This window comes from Dermacentor albipictus, chromosome 1, assembly GCF_038994185.2.
Source record: "Dermacentor albipictus isolate Rhodes 1998 colony chromosome 1, USDA_Dalb.pri_finalv2, whole genome shotgun sequence".
Classification (NCBI taxonomy): Eukaryota; Metazoa; Arthropoda; class Arachnida; order Ixodida; family Ixodidae; genus Dermacentor; species Dermacentor albipictus.
The window spans coordinates 462,240,205-462,257,410 of record NC_091821.1 but is presented as its reverse complement, the minus strand read 5'-3'; the positions used below and the strand labels follow the sequence as shown (position 1 = coordinate 462,257,410).

Genomic DNA, 17,206 nt, shown 5'->3' with positions numbered 1-17,206 from the left:
GAACCACGTCAAATGGACTCGCGCAGGAAGAACACTGCCAAAAAACAATAAACAAGCGAAAGTGTAAAATAAAAATTTCTAATAGTTTTTATTTAAGTTAGCTCTGGAAGAATTATAGAGAAATATATATTTGCGGAACAATCACAGTTCATTTGGATCCCTCATTTACTGCTCTACCAAGTGCTAAAACTGACTCGTATTGTAATTTGGGAAGTTGCATAACGATGCGTGGCTGCCACTCCCGTACAACCATGTAGAATGCAGGACGCTGTGGTTCTAGATGTACTGTGCCAATCGCTGGAAGGTTAGAGAAAGACCCACATAAGCACAGCAGAGAAGTTGCTACGTCAGATGGCTCGATTGACAACTGTAGAAACATCATTCAAAACACACGGAATCGTTCTCCACTTCCAGCAGCATTTTCTCTACCGCCTTTTTAAATAAAAAGGTGTTGATCCATAAATATTTCCACAAATGGTTAAATTTGTGAATTTTAGCTTTTCCTTCCTGTTTGGCTGTTGCCTCGGCTCTCTCCTTTAGTAGACCCGCTTAATTTCTCAACTCCTTGCGACTCTTGTTTCCAGTTGCCAATTTTGAAAGAAAAATGCTGTACAATTAGGGAAAGACCAGACGAGGTAACAAATGACATTCATATTGCTTATGGGTTTAACACTTATTAGAGGGTTTGAAGATGGACGCTGTTTCACATGATTTTATTTTCCATCTTATCTAACCCATATGGGTATATGGTTCCAAGGATCTGCCAGCGTCGCGTCGAGCCGTCACTCAAGGAAATAATGAAGCAAAAGAAAAAGTTAAACGCAATTGACGTTTCCTCCGGCCGCATGCAGACAAGCTGACTATGAACTGAATCCCTTTCCTGGTACCTGGATCTGCCTAAACAAAGGTTGAACTAACGAAGCAACAGTGTGACCAACGTGTGTGATTGTTGCAAGAGATGGTAACATAAATTGTGTTGGGCATTATAAATAAAATAAAATAATATAATTAAAACAATAAAGTACGCCCTGCTGCTGCACCTAGGCATTGCAGGCAATAGATGTTGACAACTGAACGCATCCTGAGTTAATCGCGCAGGCACCGAATCGATGAGAAAACTTGCCTTCACACCCCAGGAGATGCCGATAACTACTGCCATCCAAAAGGAGTGAAAAAGGCAGCAAGATGTTGACCACCGAATAGCTGTCAAGTCTCAAGATTGATTTGGCAGCACTTCAGGAATGTGTGTGAGAAGTGGTGGCATGGGCGGGGGAGAAGGGAGTACGCCGCTCAATTTCGGGGGGGTCCTGGGCCCCTCCCGGCCCCCCCTTGAGTACATGCCTGATCAATATCAATTACCTGCTGTGGTAGCCTAGCAGCTATGGTGTTGTGCTGCTTAGCCCAAAGTCGCGGGATCAAATCCCAGTCTTGGTGGCCACATTTCGATGGGGGCAGAATGCAGAAGCGCCCGTGTATTGTGGCATTTGGTGCATGTCGAAGAACCTCAAGTGCCCAAAATTTCCCTGGAGTCCCATACTAAAGCTTGCCTCATAATCAGATTGTGGTTTTGGCATGTAATATCATATAATTTATTTTAAAATATCATCAGTTTTTCTATGCGGTCAACACATCATCTGATAAATAAAGTTTACATTGAAATGCACACGAGCTAAATGCACGAGCCATGTTTCTTGCAAGTGAACGCATCAAAAACAAGAACTAATATGGTCACCTATGGAACAAAATTTTCTTGGCAAATTTGACAGGTCATAAACGTGTGACCAGAAGTTTTCTGAGGTCACATCGTAGATGTGCTGTTGCTACAGTGTAATGATGATGATGCTGTCACTGTGCCCTTGGGAATGGGCTGGTGTTATGTAACTCCAAGCCAAAATTAGTAATACAGTGCGGAACAAATAGAATGCCATCAGCTGATGCTCTGTTTTACCAAACAGTGCAGGACATTCAATTCAATAATTGACTGTGTTCTGTTTATCAGCTGGCGTGAGAACCTCGGCGGCCACACTTTCGTCGTTCTGGCATCTCTCCCTTCTTCAAGAGAAGAATCATGTAATGCACAAATGTTCTGAAGCCTTTATGGTTAATACCAGCACCTTGCTCCTCAGTGTACGTTAACGCTGCTGAACCTTTATAATACTAATACCGTATTTGTACGAGTACAATGCAATTGTATTTTAAAAATTTCTGGCCCCAGAACTCATCTCGCATTATATTCGGGCTCATGACACAGATGTAACATGTTCTTATTTTTCCTTTTTTTTTTTCTGCCTGCCCTATGTGCTTTCCATGCCTGCTGCCACTTCGCCCAGTGCAAGAGCGTCGAGCCGGGAGTTGTCATTGTGCATTTTACATTGACTTTGTTCTCCTAATTTAGAATGCTGTTAGTGCTGCATCAATGTGGTTGCAGCATATTAATCACAACCTTGAGCAAGACGAGGCCAAATGAATGTGCCTTTGAAGTCGCATGATGCATGACCACACAAACTACAAAAGGCTTTGCTAAGTTCAATTGTATCACAGGCATGTCTGAAGAGTCTATCCAATAACTTGGTAGTTGTCACAGAGGATGATGTTGTTCTCGCCGACAGGGACAAGGACGTCAGCACTTGTCCTCATTATCACTTTATTAGTTCTCATTAACAATGAATAAAGCCATTTGGGCATCCGCTTTCATGCATTGTTTCCTGTTTCTCTGTAACATCGCTTATTGTTATGATCTTAAGGTATTTTTCTGAGACACCGCATGTCCTCCTTTGTGTTAGTCATATTTGTGGTCATCTTATTTACATGCAAATATGTGAACTCTGCCATTTCATGGCTGAGTTCACAGCATAATAATGAAACAGTGCGATCAATCCAATGTTAAAAAACAGTAAATTCTGGGTCTTTATGCACCAAAACCACTATGTATTGGTTATGAGGAACACCATAGTGAGGCATTCTGGATTAATTTTGACAACCTGGGGTTCTTTAACGGGAATGAAATGTATAGTACATGGGAGCTTTTTCATTCTGCCCACATCAAAATGTGGCCGTCATGGAAGGTATTTGATCCCACACTCCTTGGGCTTAGAAACAATGCCAGAGCCACTATGCCACCATGGCGGGTAACCTACATTTCCCATTCAATCTACTAACTACATTAGATTGGACAGAGTGTAGAAATTGGACGTCACATACACGAAGTGATGCACCATAGTGACGCTTACATGCCTTTTTCAAGAGTGCCACAAACAACCTTAGCTATATATGCACGTCTACTATGATATGCTTAACAGTAACGTTCTCCATCCTTCTCTCATAGGCGAGTTGTACTTTGTTTGACTTTGTCACTGATATTTTTTATCAAGTCTTGGCTTTACTCTGCTTGCTACGCTTTGCTTCATTCTTGGAATTGCTCATGAGTATTACTAGCCCAAGGTCAAGACCACAGCCTGTAAACCGTGATGCACAACATCATACGGTTGGACTTCCTTGGTTGCTGAAGCTGCCCATTATTTCAACGATCTCTCCAACATCACAAGAAGGGAGAAACGCTTTAACCGATTATAAGCAAAAAGACAAGTTATAAAGTAAGCTAATCGTTTAGCGAATCAGAGACCTTCTCCAAATGTCTTCCACATGGGCATGAATATTTGTTTTTAGGGCTTTGTTAAATTTTCCTTGCTTTTCTTCTTTTTCTCCTGGTTTTGGCACTATGCCCTGTCTGCTATTTGCTATTTTTCTTTTCGCAATGTTTTTCAATTACTAGTCTGGAAGAGCAATATCACCTCATGAAGCAGCTGTTGTTGCATGACCTACGGCGCACGAAAGAGTAAGAAACTGTAGCACCAAGGTAAACAAAAGTAACCGAGGCCTGTGGCACTAACCGACACAGAGGCGTAAAATAATAAAGAGAGGAAACAAGGAAATTGCTGTTTTGCTTGTTTTGAGAAACATAGATGATGGAGAAAACTATTGGAGCATATCACACACCGTAATATTCACAATTCTCACAACATCAGCCACAGAAAATGTCCAAAGTGGCATGCAGGCCCACAATGTTCACGTGTAATACACAATTACAGCCCGTCCATCCAAGACCGACTGCCCAGTATCTGTCTGTCTTAAAGGGCCCCTGAATCGGTTTGGACAAATTTTATAGGCACGTAGGGTACAGCTACAGTAAAACATTAGCGCCACAATTAAAGTAAAGCATCTCATATTAAGAGAGCTACAGATGATTACAAGTTACCCTCCTTCCTAGCTATGCCTTTCTTCAACTCGCTTGCCAAGTGATTGAGGCTAAGTGAAGGCAAGTGATTGCCTTCATTGGGTCTGCATCATGTGACGTGTCGTCTACTTCCGACTGTCTTGGAGCCAGTGTGCAAAATTTCTCCAACCTCTCCATTAGCTGCCTGGCCACCGATCCCCCTCGAGAGCTATGCAAACAGCATGCGTAGCGAGCGTTCTGTCGCAGTGCCGAGTGTGCCCAGTCTTCCTGTAATTGCTGGCAAGCTGAGTGTTTTGATGGATGCGAGAAGGTGTAAAGCCCCTACATACTACAACCGCTGTGATGAAGGGGCTTAGCATAAATGTGAGCGGCCTGAGCAACCTACACTGTGTAGCCACCTGGTAGCACAGAGCTTGACCAGCCAAACACTGAGCTACTATCACTGTAACCAAGTTCTAAAACATAACAATTAAAAAGACAATGTGTTCACAATTACGCTCCTGCCAAAAATTTACACAAGCAGTAAAGTAGAATACACATGATCTAGCTCTGTATTTTTCTGGTTTCACCCTGTGCCAACAGGTGGCTGCACGTTTGCACCTGCGCTCATCTGGCGAAATTCCCGAGCTCAGTCCGCTTATGCTTGTGTTTACCTGAATACCAGGCATGCTAAAACTTTCTATTGTGGTAGTAATCCTCTGGCGTGAAGTGATGGCCGATCAGATACCGAGAGCCTGATGCACTGCAGCCACACAGCTGGCATGTTTCCTTGGAGAGGAACACAATGTTGCAGCTTGGCATGTCGCCGATCGCTAGATTTGCAGCCCACAGCGCAACAAGGGGGATCAATGGCGCTCGCAAAAAGAAATCTTGGGACCAGCACTCACTGTGCAGCTCTCGTCAACATGGAGAACATTGTAACGCAAGCAGACACTTGCTGTGCCGGAAGTGCTTGAGTGTAAAGATAAATTGACATTCTACTATATTGTTTTACTGTTATTTCTTTAATAGAAACAAATTAACCAACATTCGCACTATTACAAACATTTTTTCACCATAAAGTTAGAAAAATTATCGATGATGCAACCTGCATAGCCAATCGGCAGCCACATGGGAGCGTTGCAGTTGCGATTGGTAGTGATGCACATTTTAAAAACCTTGTAAGTTACATGCTACATGGAGAGCTTAAATGTGTCACTTAATGATCAGAAGGACCTACCCTAACATCTCAGTATGCTTGTACAAAATCATCAAAATCGTTTCATGATCCCTTTAAAGAAAAGTTGAGATTCTCGACCCAAGGTGCCACTGAGGCAGGTGGGTTCAGGGTCAGGCTGTGCCCCCTAAAGTGGATGTGAACTCAATACTTCAGTTGCAATACATATCCCAGTTTATTCTTTTGTTAAACCTTGCAATTATTAGCGAGAAAGTGGTCATGTACTGGCGGACAACTGCTAGCGACTCGTGTTACGACTGTGAGAGTGTGCATATCGAAAAACGTGTTCATTGGTAACATGTAGTGACATTCATCTTGTAATGGATTGGTTTCCCCAGAGATAAAGCAAGGGCTTGGAGTAAAGAAGACAACCTTTAAAGAGAGTATACTGACAGTGTACTGAGTAATGACGCGGCGATCGAAACTACTGCCCCTGAAAGGCTCTGACATTCATTGCTACCTCGATCCTCTAGCGTTAGTATTTCCGGTTAAAAAAAGAATGCGTGAGATATAATCTTAAGAAAGCAAAAGGAGCCAAGGAAAGGGCCTAAACCTAACCCTGCCTAATTACAAAGCATCTCTCCCACAGGAATTTTCATTTGCCAACCTTGTCTTAATGCATCTAACTGCTAAACTGGGCGCATATGGCAGAAAGCGCAACAACCATTAGGAAAGTATGCCTGAATTGACTCTCCTGTCTTCGACATGTGCAGGGTCATTTGGGGTTAACAGAAAAATTGCACTCTGCATAGGCATGCATGGACGCACATTCATTCATTAGACAAGTCATTCACTTGGTTTACTTGGTCCCCAAATTGTCAACTTGGATAATGCATGTAATCTCCTTAGCTATACATAATCATAAAGCATGCTGGCTCATTCGTCTGTTGGTGAACAGCTCTATGTTTATTAAAGACGAACGTTCATTTCCTTCCATGATCTTTTGCATTCTCACTGACTATAATTCACTGAACCAGTCATCCATCAATCATTGCTCGCATGTTCAATCAACCTCTCACATGCTTGCTTCAGTGGTCCGAGGTGTAGCAGCCATCCTTGAAACTGAGCCTGTGTTTGTGACTTGTGACAGCAAGAGAAAATGTGTAGATACTATGATTCGAACTTGAGTGGTCCAGTGCAATTTCCAGTGCGCATGGGTCAATGTGACAATAACCATGATTATACGCGAGGGCTCATGACTGTGAGTGAGGGCAAATGAGTGCAAGTGGTCACAATGACGAGCATGCACGAGCGCGAGCGAGTAAGTCCAGTTCATGATTCAGCTTTCATCAAAAGACAGATAGATCATCCGGAATGGGCAAGCTTAACTTTCTTGAGATGTGCGCACCCTCCTGCAGCAAGGAGCTCGCTCCCAGAACTTCATACGCAAAGTGGTGGCTTCTTAAGCTAAAACTCCGAAAGAGTGCTCCCCAATCCTTACGTAAGGAGAAACATGATTACCGTTGCCTGTTTCCGTGCCTCTGGGGTCTCCCCATCTTCACTGTTGATCGCACAGGTCGCGATTAGGCACACAAGAAAAAAAAATGGGAAAGATAAAAACAAGTGCATACTGTCAGAGACGCACACAGAGGTGGCACAACGACAGTCCAGGCACACGGGGTGAGTGTTGTAAAGAAGGCACTTCTTTGACTGGGATTAGTCGATACGCCTGTTACAGCGCATCAAGCCCCATCACAGGGACTTCTCTTTTCTTTCTCCATATTTTGAAGCAAAACCAAAAGACTCTTTCTGGCACTCAGCCGGAACCACAATAAAAAAAATGTGCCAGCCTTAATTTGCATAAGTTTTGCCTGAGCAAGAAGAGTAAGAAATACATAAGACAGTCGATTGTGATGAATACAGATGCTGGTGCTGCTAAGTCAGTCAATGTTCCACCACTTCAAGCCAATGATGGCTCAGAGAAGCAATTTGATAGAATGTACTGAATAAACCACCGTAATCACCGTTTGCTGTCTTGGGCATTAAAGCACAAAAAAGTAGCGCATGTATAAACCTTCTCCTATTTATTGTGTCACGGACTAGAAGTTCTGTTCAGAAATATCGGTTTCATTTCCTCCAACTAGCAATTCGTGATCTGCACAAAGCTAAGTAGTTAAGGCTGTTGCTTACTGTAGGCAGATTTAGCCCTTCATGTGTTGCCATGGCAATTACACCACCTGTTTTCTGTCTTTCAGCTGCAGCTGCTACATCAGCCTATGACTGCATGTCACCATTTCAGACAGACAAGGCAAATAGAGAGAATAGGATGGCAAAAGCCAACATTAAACGTTTGGAAGTCAAAAAGTCAGTGGTCACTTGATAGGTCCTTTTGCCTGGGATTCAGAGCCTGAATATCTAACGGGTCTAATTGGGTTGGTGGCCACAATACACAGACCGAATTCATTGCAGCTTTGTTCCCCCCACTTCCCCTTGGGTGCCCTGAAGATCCTGCAACACTGGCTTTGTTATAATCTCAGGTGCTCTCCTAAGGCCTCTGTTGGCCAGTTACATGTGCCCTCCTGGTGCTGTTGTGGTAAGAAATCCACCTTTTACCCAATCAAAGGGGCAGTCAATGCTGCCTCTGCCAATGTCGAACCAAGTCAAAACGTCTGATGAGAATGAATGCCCAAAGATGCCTGAATGTCTATAATTGGACATTCCAGCTCATTGGACGTTCAGGCTACGAGTGCTTTCATCCTACTTGAAATAGCAAAAAAACAGAGAGAAAAAGAAAAGCAGGAAACTGAGTTGTGAAGTCGGCCGACAATTGCATCGGCGACAGAGACTCCACCGACGACTGCCATAGCAGCAAAGCCAACTAGCAGCCCTCACAGATGCCTCCATAGGCAAGTGTGATGTTGAAGAGCCTAATGGAGCGTCTTTTTTTCATACCTGTACTTGTGACGTAGATCCTTGTCCAGTTCCGTCTATTTATTTTCCACTACATGCACATTTGATTCGCTGCTGTATTTGTGTAGAGTATAGAAGCTACTAAGCCAGGACATGTCGCATTTTGGCGCAAGCTGTTTCCCGCAAGTTTCATCTGAAGTCGATCTCATGTCGCTGATATCAATATGCTCAATGTGCTTCCACAGAGGTATCGTGACGAAATAACTTGCAAGGGCACTGACAGCCTTTCTCATCAGTAGCAATAGCATTTCAGCCATTTTTCTTCGACTATGTGAAACTTACTTTTTTGAAAACATGTATAGATCTACTTTGCAGGTTGCTATATTCAGACGGATAACAATTCTCCCTATGCAGGTGCGAAGGTGCGAGACAGCAATTTTTTCACCTCAACTAAGGTGCCTGTTTAAGTATAACTGGCGTCAAAAATATGGGGCTAGAAGGAGCCATTGCTTCATTTTATGCCCTCACTTCTTTCCTGTTCTATTGCAGCAAAAACTACATTTTTTGGCCTATCGTTTTTATCCTCAGAGGTTAGACTGCCTCACTGACTGTGCTATTCGAAAAAGCATGATTCTTTATAAGCTATTTGCCTTCCAAGTATCAAAGACAGTATCACTTTGGAATGGTTGTTCACCTCATTCATTTGCTGAGCACAACTTATGTTGAATTGAAGCTGCTCTCAGAGAATAAAGGTTTAAACATCCATAGAAATGCCAATGCAAATGCATTAATGTTGAGCAAACAGCTTGTTGAAAGCTTCGGGGCTGTTTACAAACCAGGCTTAGAAGTAGCTGGGAAAGAAGCGAAGCCTATCTGCGAGCACAGCTTGCTTGGAAGCAAACTAACCCATAAAATTGAAAGCCTACGATAACAGATTCTCATGCCGCTTTTGTACCACAGATGTCACTGAAACACGCTGATACACCTTTGAGATAGCAGACAACCGCCATCAACTTTGGACGCACCCATGCACAAGGAAAGGTGCCACAAGCCAGTAGTATGAAGTTTAAGAAGTGACCAACCTGAAGCCTATCAATGATGACTGAAGGACAATACATTTTGTAAGTCACTTTTGCAGTATCTGCATGAAACGGGCCTCAATACTTACATGTCATTTCATTCTGACATTAGATGCCACGTTGCAACCCAGGAGAATTGAAAAAAAAGAAACCAGAAGGCACGTTCGTGCAGCAGAGCCTCTATCGCAGGTGCCAAACACTTTGTTGACGCCCACGCCAGCATCTGCCTTGCCCTCCCCCCCCCCCATTTTTTTTCAGCATCATATATTCATCCTTTGTCACAGCTCCTGTCATTGACATAACATGGCGACCACACGTGGCATAGTAGGTGCGTCCAGCAAATTGTATCTCCTCAATGGAGAGCACTGAATTATGGAGGTATATCTCGCTCCTTTCTTGCAATGCCGACCTCTCACAAAACATATCGTCATGAATGCTTTCGTAAGCATGTTTTCATTTGAGAGAAAAAAAATAGTTTTTGAATAGGTTTTTGTCACAGCATGTATCTTCGTTGACACACATTTTGTGCACCGATGCCAGTGAAATCAGATGGCGGGTGCCTACTTGAAGAGATAAGTATGTTATAATAAAGAAGGTAGTGATGCTAATTTAGGCAGAATGTAAATAAATGCAGAGTGAGATGTGTCATTGTCGCAGGAGGGTGAATCTTAGTAATACCAATTCAATAAAATAAAGATAACGTAGGTCTAATGCTAAGTCAAATGCTAAGTCAAAGGATGTGAATTTGATAGTATTTTCTTATCTTTATGGCATAACCTTTAAATACATAAAGAAGAAAGAAGGAAACTTGGAAGTGTTAATGTATCCATTATTATTCACGTAAATGCAGTAAAAAAGTATTTATACAGCTCAAGTACAGCATTTCTGCTTTGTCGTGGATTGATGCCAATCTATGCTACATATGCTAGGCCAAGTAGATGGTCTTTTGCTTGGTTTGAAAGACGCCTTAGTACCTGCACACAACATACGTTGATGTGATAATCAGGCGCGTAGCCAGGACTCTTTTTCAGGGGGGGCTAAGGTTCCATTATTCTCTGTTAAGTTTCCCATGCTTGGTGCATAATAATGCAACTATTATCAACTGCTGTAGTTGCTTAGTGCCTATGGTGTTGGGCTGCTAAGCATGGAGGTTGCGGGATCGAATCCCGGCCACAGCGGCCGAATTCATCGAAATACAAAAACACCAGAGTACTTAGATTTTACGGGCACGTTAAACAACCCCAGGTGGTCGAAGATAATTAGATTGTGATTTTGGCACATAAAACCCCATAATTAAATTTTTTTTGCGACTATTACCTTGAGCAGGTCCTTGGTCTGCCTGAAAGTGTGTACCATCTTGTACTTGCCTGGGGTGGGCGTTTGAAGGGCATGCGCCTTTGTTCATAGGCAGCCTGCCAAGCATAAAAGGGAGCAGAGCACCAGCCAGAAAAATTGTGTGCTGGGGGAAGGGGAACTGAAGGCTGGTCGGCGACCCCTAGATACGCCACTCTTGATAATGAAGTGTGAGTACACGCAACCTGGATGTGTGTTGTAGACAGTTTTCTAAACCTTGAAGCATTGAGGTTGGTATTTTTGGCAACGAATTAGCCACTATTTGTGAATTGGAATGATCAGCAGTGGTCACGCTCACGGAGGAAAGAAACCGGGAGACCCTGATATCTCTCCCCATGCAACACCAAGGCACATTTGCTTATGGGGGCAGCTTCTGCTCTTCCCCTCCGTCTGTAGCCTAACGTCCCTAATCCACACGCTTCTCTGCCAAAGCCGATTCTGCGAACACGGTATGACGCAGCAGGGTTTCCCGGGACTCTCAGGCACTTTGTTTACAATGAGCACATCACTTCAAAGAGAAGCTTCTCCAGCAGCATTGTGTACCACAAAGCATGACAGACAACGAGACCACGATGGCTGATGATTGATGATGATGGTGGTTTCTAAAGACATCCCCCTTGAACGAGGGCAGCGAAAATAGTCACCTAGCCTGCTTGGGTTAATAAAAAATTCATGACATCTATCGCAGTGTACCATTTTGCCCAGCTTGACCTTATATCCTTTCTTTTCATTGAAACCTTTACCTCTATATTGGTAAGTTACCTATGTCTGTGATGAACCCAGCTCCATTTCTTCCCTGCTCTTTCGTGCTGAGGGCTGCCAACGCCACCCACAGTGCTACTGCCAGCAATGTACATTACTAATGCTGGCTCCCTTAGCAGCAATGGTGCTGTTACTGTGCCATAAAATGCATGCAACTACCACCACACTTTCTTGCAACGCATCTGAGATTGTTAGGGCCTTCTCCACTGAACCACATTGGTCACTTTCAAGGAGCTACGTCTATCCTCAAACAAGCGGTTAGCAGAAGTTTGAAGTTTGCAAATCCAAATCATTCAAAGGAAAATGGCTGAATATCTGTGGAAAGTGTTGCGTGCGGCCCATAAAAGTGAGCTGGCACGATCCAAGACTTCCACTTGACTGCCTACCCTACTGGACACTGTCAAATTCCGTCAAGACGTCATTTTCTGTTTATCGGAGAGGCTGCAGCAACCCTGCTAACTAATTGGAGTTGACGAAGAGGTGAATTGAACAAGTCAAAGTTTGCCTGTGTAAGAGGATAACATACCTGATGGCAGAGCAAACCGACTGAAACAACAAGTGTGGCAGCCAGTCGAAGAAGCGGACCCAAGCTGAATAAAAGAATGCTGAAATACCCTGCCAAAAAGGAAGTAGACTTGCTGTAGGCCAATCGGAGGAATTCACTCTAATAAATTAGACCTTAATGTCTTTGCATGCATATTTAGTGATGAATTGTGATTGGTTTATTTACATGCACCAATGTGAGCTCGACAATAACAATAAGAATCAAGGTAACCTTAAAAAAAAAAATCATGTGTCAATGGAACCAAATTTATTGTGAGAAATGTGAATGGAATGACTAATAATGAGAAACTAATAAATGTGCTGTTATATTTCTATGGCACGATCTTATTTCAATATCTTACAACAAGGTTTTTTCAAAGGTATAAAAAATTGAGCATAAAGGGTCAACACAACACGCAATATAAATCATCTAAATCTGGCTTAGTAGTAATAAGCTACATGCTGTGTATTACATAATGCATGTGCTGCTCCCATTTAGCAGTAATAATTTGTTGATACTATATGCTATGAGTTTAACTACCACTGTAGATACCTTTAGTGAAAGGACTTCTGTCATAAATGCATGTTGGTAATCTTTTTAACATGTTATGAGGTTCAAGCTTACAGCACTGGAAAATTATGCTGATTCTTCCCATGAAACGACCACATCTAATCAAAGATTTAGGCAAGGAGACACAGTAAAGCCAAAAACTGAAAAGGGGTACCATAAGCTTGGACGTGAGATTGACATCATGTGTAAATATTCAGGCTGTAACAGCTTCCAATTGCTGTTTCAGCCTTCATTCGACGTTGTTACACAGCACCGTTACTAATGTTCAAAAAAAAAAAAATCGAAAGAAAACCTGTAGCGAAGGAGAGACCTCCAAGAGCTTCAACTACCGAGGAACATGCTCGGGCTCAAAATCAGGCTTCGCACTCTTTTGACACCAACCTTATCCGACCATCCCAGTGTGGAGTACCCTCTCCACAGGCTGCAGTATTGGTTCGAGGGGGAGAGCAAAATAAAGAACGTAAGAAACTCAAGAACCTTGATCCACTCAACCCACAATTCACCACAAAGAAGCACGGATGTAGGCAGAAAGAAAATGGTGTAACACTAAAAAGAAACATTGAAGCACAACTAAACACAGGACTAAAAAAACAATCAAAAATATGTGCTCGATCAAAAAGCTCTTTGTCTGGAAAAGCTTGTAATGCATCATATTAGTGTTCAATGTCAAAAACTTTGTTGTCTTTACATTTAATTATATTTTCAGTTACACTTATCAAAAAAGCTATGCTTTAAGTGTTGTCAGACATTCCAAAAAATTGTCATAAGAACACTTGTAAAAATATTTTCAATGCAAAAAACGGGCGCAAAACTAATAATTCTGAAAAGAGTCCAATGCAACGTCGACACGAGACAAAAACTCAACAGAAAAGCATGAACAAAGGCAGTATGCAAACAGAAACACCGCTCGCCGCTCAAGGAGTACTCGCAAAGCAGATTATCACTATTAATTTCAGGAAATTGGGGTCAGAGCAAGGAGCAGCAAGCTCATGAGCTGCTGCTCGGAAAGTACTTCTCCAAAAACGAGACCATGCCAAGAAAGCTCACGCTCATGCCAAAAATCGCTTCAGATCAGGTGAGACGAGCATGCGAACATCCGAGGGCCCAATGCTGCTTTGCGCGAGTTCGGTGTATGCAGAACACGTGGTGGGCAGTGCATGACAACGCCCCTCCCCAGTGTGACGCCATTGGTCGCCTACTCATCCAATCATTGCCAACCAGATGAAGTTTACCACAGGACAAGGGCCTCTCCCATCACCATCCACTCAACCTTATCCTGCCACAGCCATGTAAGCCCAATCTATACCTAGAAATTTTACAATACTATCACTTCTATGCTTTCTCCAACTCTTACTACATTCCTCTTTTAGAGACATCTGTGCTCCTACTTTATAAACCACCTGTTGTTTTCTCATTCTGATAAGTGTCCTGAACAAGCCTGGCTCTTCCTCTTGTATTTGTTCAAATTTTGTTAATGTTTTCAACCTGCTACAGTCGACTTCCGTTAATTCGAACTTGACGAGACTGACGGAAATTCGTTGAAATATCTGGTGGGTCGAATTAACAGTAGAGGCCGAAAATTTCAAACACACCGATGGATCGTTTCTAGTAGGTAACCCCTTCTAATGCATCCTCAGATCTAGTGCACACCCAGTTATTCTGGGTTCATAGTAGAAAATAATGTGCATCCAAGTCTCAAGCGCACGCAATTTTATAACACGCAAAAAAATGAGCATGCCTCCCTTTTTGCGATCAAAATTAAGATGAGACTTTTAGTTTCCTTTCACAGAATGGAAACCTTTTGACACTATTTGCCATTGTCGTCATTATGAGGCTTTTTATTGCTGTCTATGGATCACAATATGTTGCCCTCCTGCAGATCTGTTACACTTCATATTCCTCATTTCTCGAACCCCTCCACTGCACTAAAAAAAAAAAAAAATGGTGGCCTACGCCTAGATTAAGCACTTTGCCAGCTTGTCCTGTGAGGCTTGTAGGGGGTTATTCTGCAAGTCTCCACCTTCTGGACATGTCCATTTCATCTGATGTTGAAATGCTACTTGGCTAGGGGCACCTGTCCCCTTCTCACATGCCACCACAGTCCGCCAGCCAATCAGAACTTCAGCATGAGATGAAATGAACACTTACAGAATACTCTCCAAAGTCTCCACAGTGCCAAAAACATATGCTGCAACTCTGTTCCCACTAGTTCAGCACACAGAATGACATCTTTTGAATGAGATTTTTTAATTCAAGCCTGAAAGCAGCAATAGTGGCTGCTATATTACATGGCTTGTTCGGACGCCACCTTGTGATGATGGTGGCAATGACCCAGCTTCGACCATAGGTTGTTGTTAATGCCACAAAAGCAGTTTTGGTTTCGTATCCGTTTATCATGCCTAGACAATTTTCAGGCCATGTAATCATTCACTGTGAGCTGCCATTCTCACATCAAAATCTAAGAAAGCAGGCCTAAGATTGGTGCTTTTGGCCCATTCACGTTTCCCGATGTGCACCTAAACAAACATTGAAACCATCGGTATTGACGTCTGGCAGGTGCAAGTTGACCAGTCAAGTTGGAATGACCTGGCGAGGCCTGTTTTCAGGATCGAAAAAAACAACATTTTATCTCATGGAAACATATGCACTCTGGCCTTAATTTTTTCTGGGATCGAATTAACTGCAGAATGGAATTAAACAGAGTTGAATTAACGGAAGTCTACTTATTTGTTTTTGTTATTCAAAGTTGCTGTCTTCAATTTCTTTTACAGTTTTTAGGTATATTATAGCTGCCAAGCAGAGCCATTTATGTTTGTCAGACCAGCTGGGTGAGCACTTACAAATTTGACAGCATCTTATAGAAACAAAGTTTGCTAGAGTAAAAGCCAAAAAAAATAAATGTGTATGTGTGTGGGAAAAGTTGGTGATGTGCTTTCGAACGGAAGCTGTTTCTAAAGCACAGACAATTCATTTCTGAATTAATTTGGAGTTCTTATGAGAACAAACTTATATTCATTAAAATTAATAGTTTTCTGCACTATAAACTATGAAGATTCTCAACGACAACTGCACAGTACAAAAGAAATAGTTTTAGCCTGAACTGTGCTTGTGCTTGTGTGCGAGTCGAATCCAGTTAATCTGAGATGCCACTTGAAGCATGCTCCTAACACTATATCATTAAATGCATTATAGCCAGAAATAAGAGTGCAAAGATTCAAAAATATTCAGCAAGCTAAGCTTTCAGCTTTACCCATCATTTCCATTCAGACAATCGTGGAGGCAGGGCAGTCCTGAAAGGGTTGTCATATGGTGAACATGAGATCGCGCTTCACCAGATTCAGTAATGTTGCAATGTGCTTTCGTAAGCGCCAGCGTAAAACACTAGCAGTAGCGCCATGACGATGCTTGTTGCGCCCGATCTCCATCGCGTGCGACATTAAAGTCATATTGTGGCATCACATTTCGTTACGCAGCCCCACAAGAAGACGAATGGCGACAGAGCTGACAAGGGTGTCTCCACTGCCAGGTGCCAAATGGCTCGGTGGCATCGTACTCCAGGCACCGCAAAATACAGAAAAACAAACAAACCGCATCCCAGAACCAAAGAAAACTGCAAATAAATGGGGGCGGGGCAGGAGCGGGATCTGGCCAAGAGGTGGGGCGCCACATGCAGCCTGTATAGCAGCACAAGACGAGGAATAAATATGAGCAAGAGGCAGACAAGAGAACCATAGTTACTCTATTTTCTCCCGGAAATTAGAACTCCACTTCCAAGCCTGCCTGCTTGACTAACGGGGGGAGGAGAGAAGGACGACAGGTGTCAACAGGGTCCACAGTGGCCCCCACCTGAGAGCCTGTTGCGGCGGATGGGGCCCCGAAAAACTGGGCGGGGGCGCCAAAACATTGCGCGCACAGAAAACTGCACACTCATAGGCGGCCGCTGCCGTGGCACCAAGGTGCGGTCATGTTTCACGCTCGGTGTAGGGGGCATTTCAACTGGCTGTTCTCCCCTGCCGAGCCTGTACAGTTGTGACTGTGCTGGCAAAGTGACAAATGACACAGGGTGCTCGGGTAACCTTCAAAGAGCAAATACTAATGACTTTTCAGGACCATGGCTAGTATAGAAAGCTTTTTCATTAAAGTACATCACTTCAGTGCGATGAGCAAAGCATTGTCGTCGTGATTCCAGATGACCAGCTTTGCAGTATAAAAGGACCGCAACCTCGCCAGGACATCATATGCACATTAATGGAAAAATAGAGGTCAGTTTTCAGCTGACCACAAGCTTCAAAAATCGTATTTGCTACTTTTCATAATATAGCTGATATTTGCAAGCAGCTCTTACTTGCATGCATTCTACTGCCAGGACAACACATTCTGATTGTCCATCTCCTGATTAAGAAGCATTATATTGTGTACTGCACATAATTAGGTGTAGCCACATGACAGCAGCATCACGTAAAGGCTTTGCGGTCACTGCTTTTCGAAGAATTAGGCTCAGAAGATTGCAATTAAGCCTTAATTTGACCGTACAAACACTGCTAGCATTAAGTTGAAACTCATTAACTTTACTAACAAACATGAAAGCACTGGCAGGC

The 17,206-nt window shown here is 43.0% G+C and overlaps 1 protein-coding gene across 19 annotated transcripts in view; it reads right to left on the bottom strand.

Moving 5' to 3' along the window:
• The window catches only part of LOC135902791 (coiled-coil domain-containing protein AGAP005037-like), a 583,363-nt gene that overhangs the window by 13,250 nt on the left and 552,907 nt on the right, over positions 1-17,206 (bottom strand). The window lies entirely within an intron of this gene.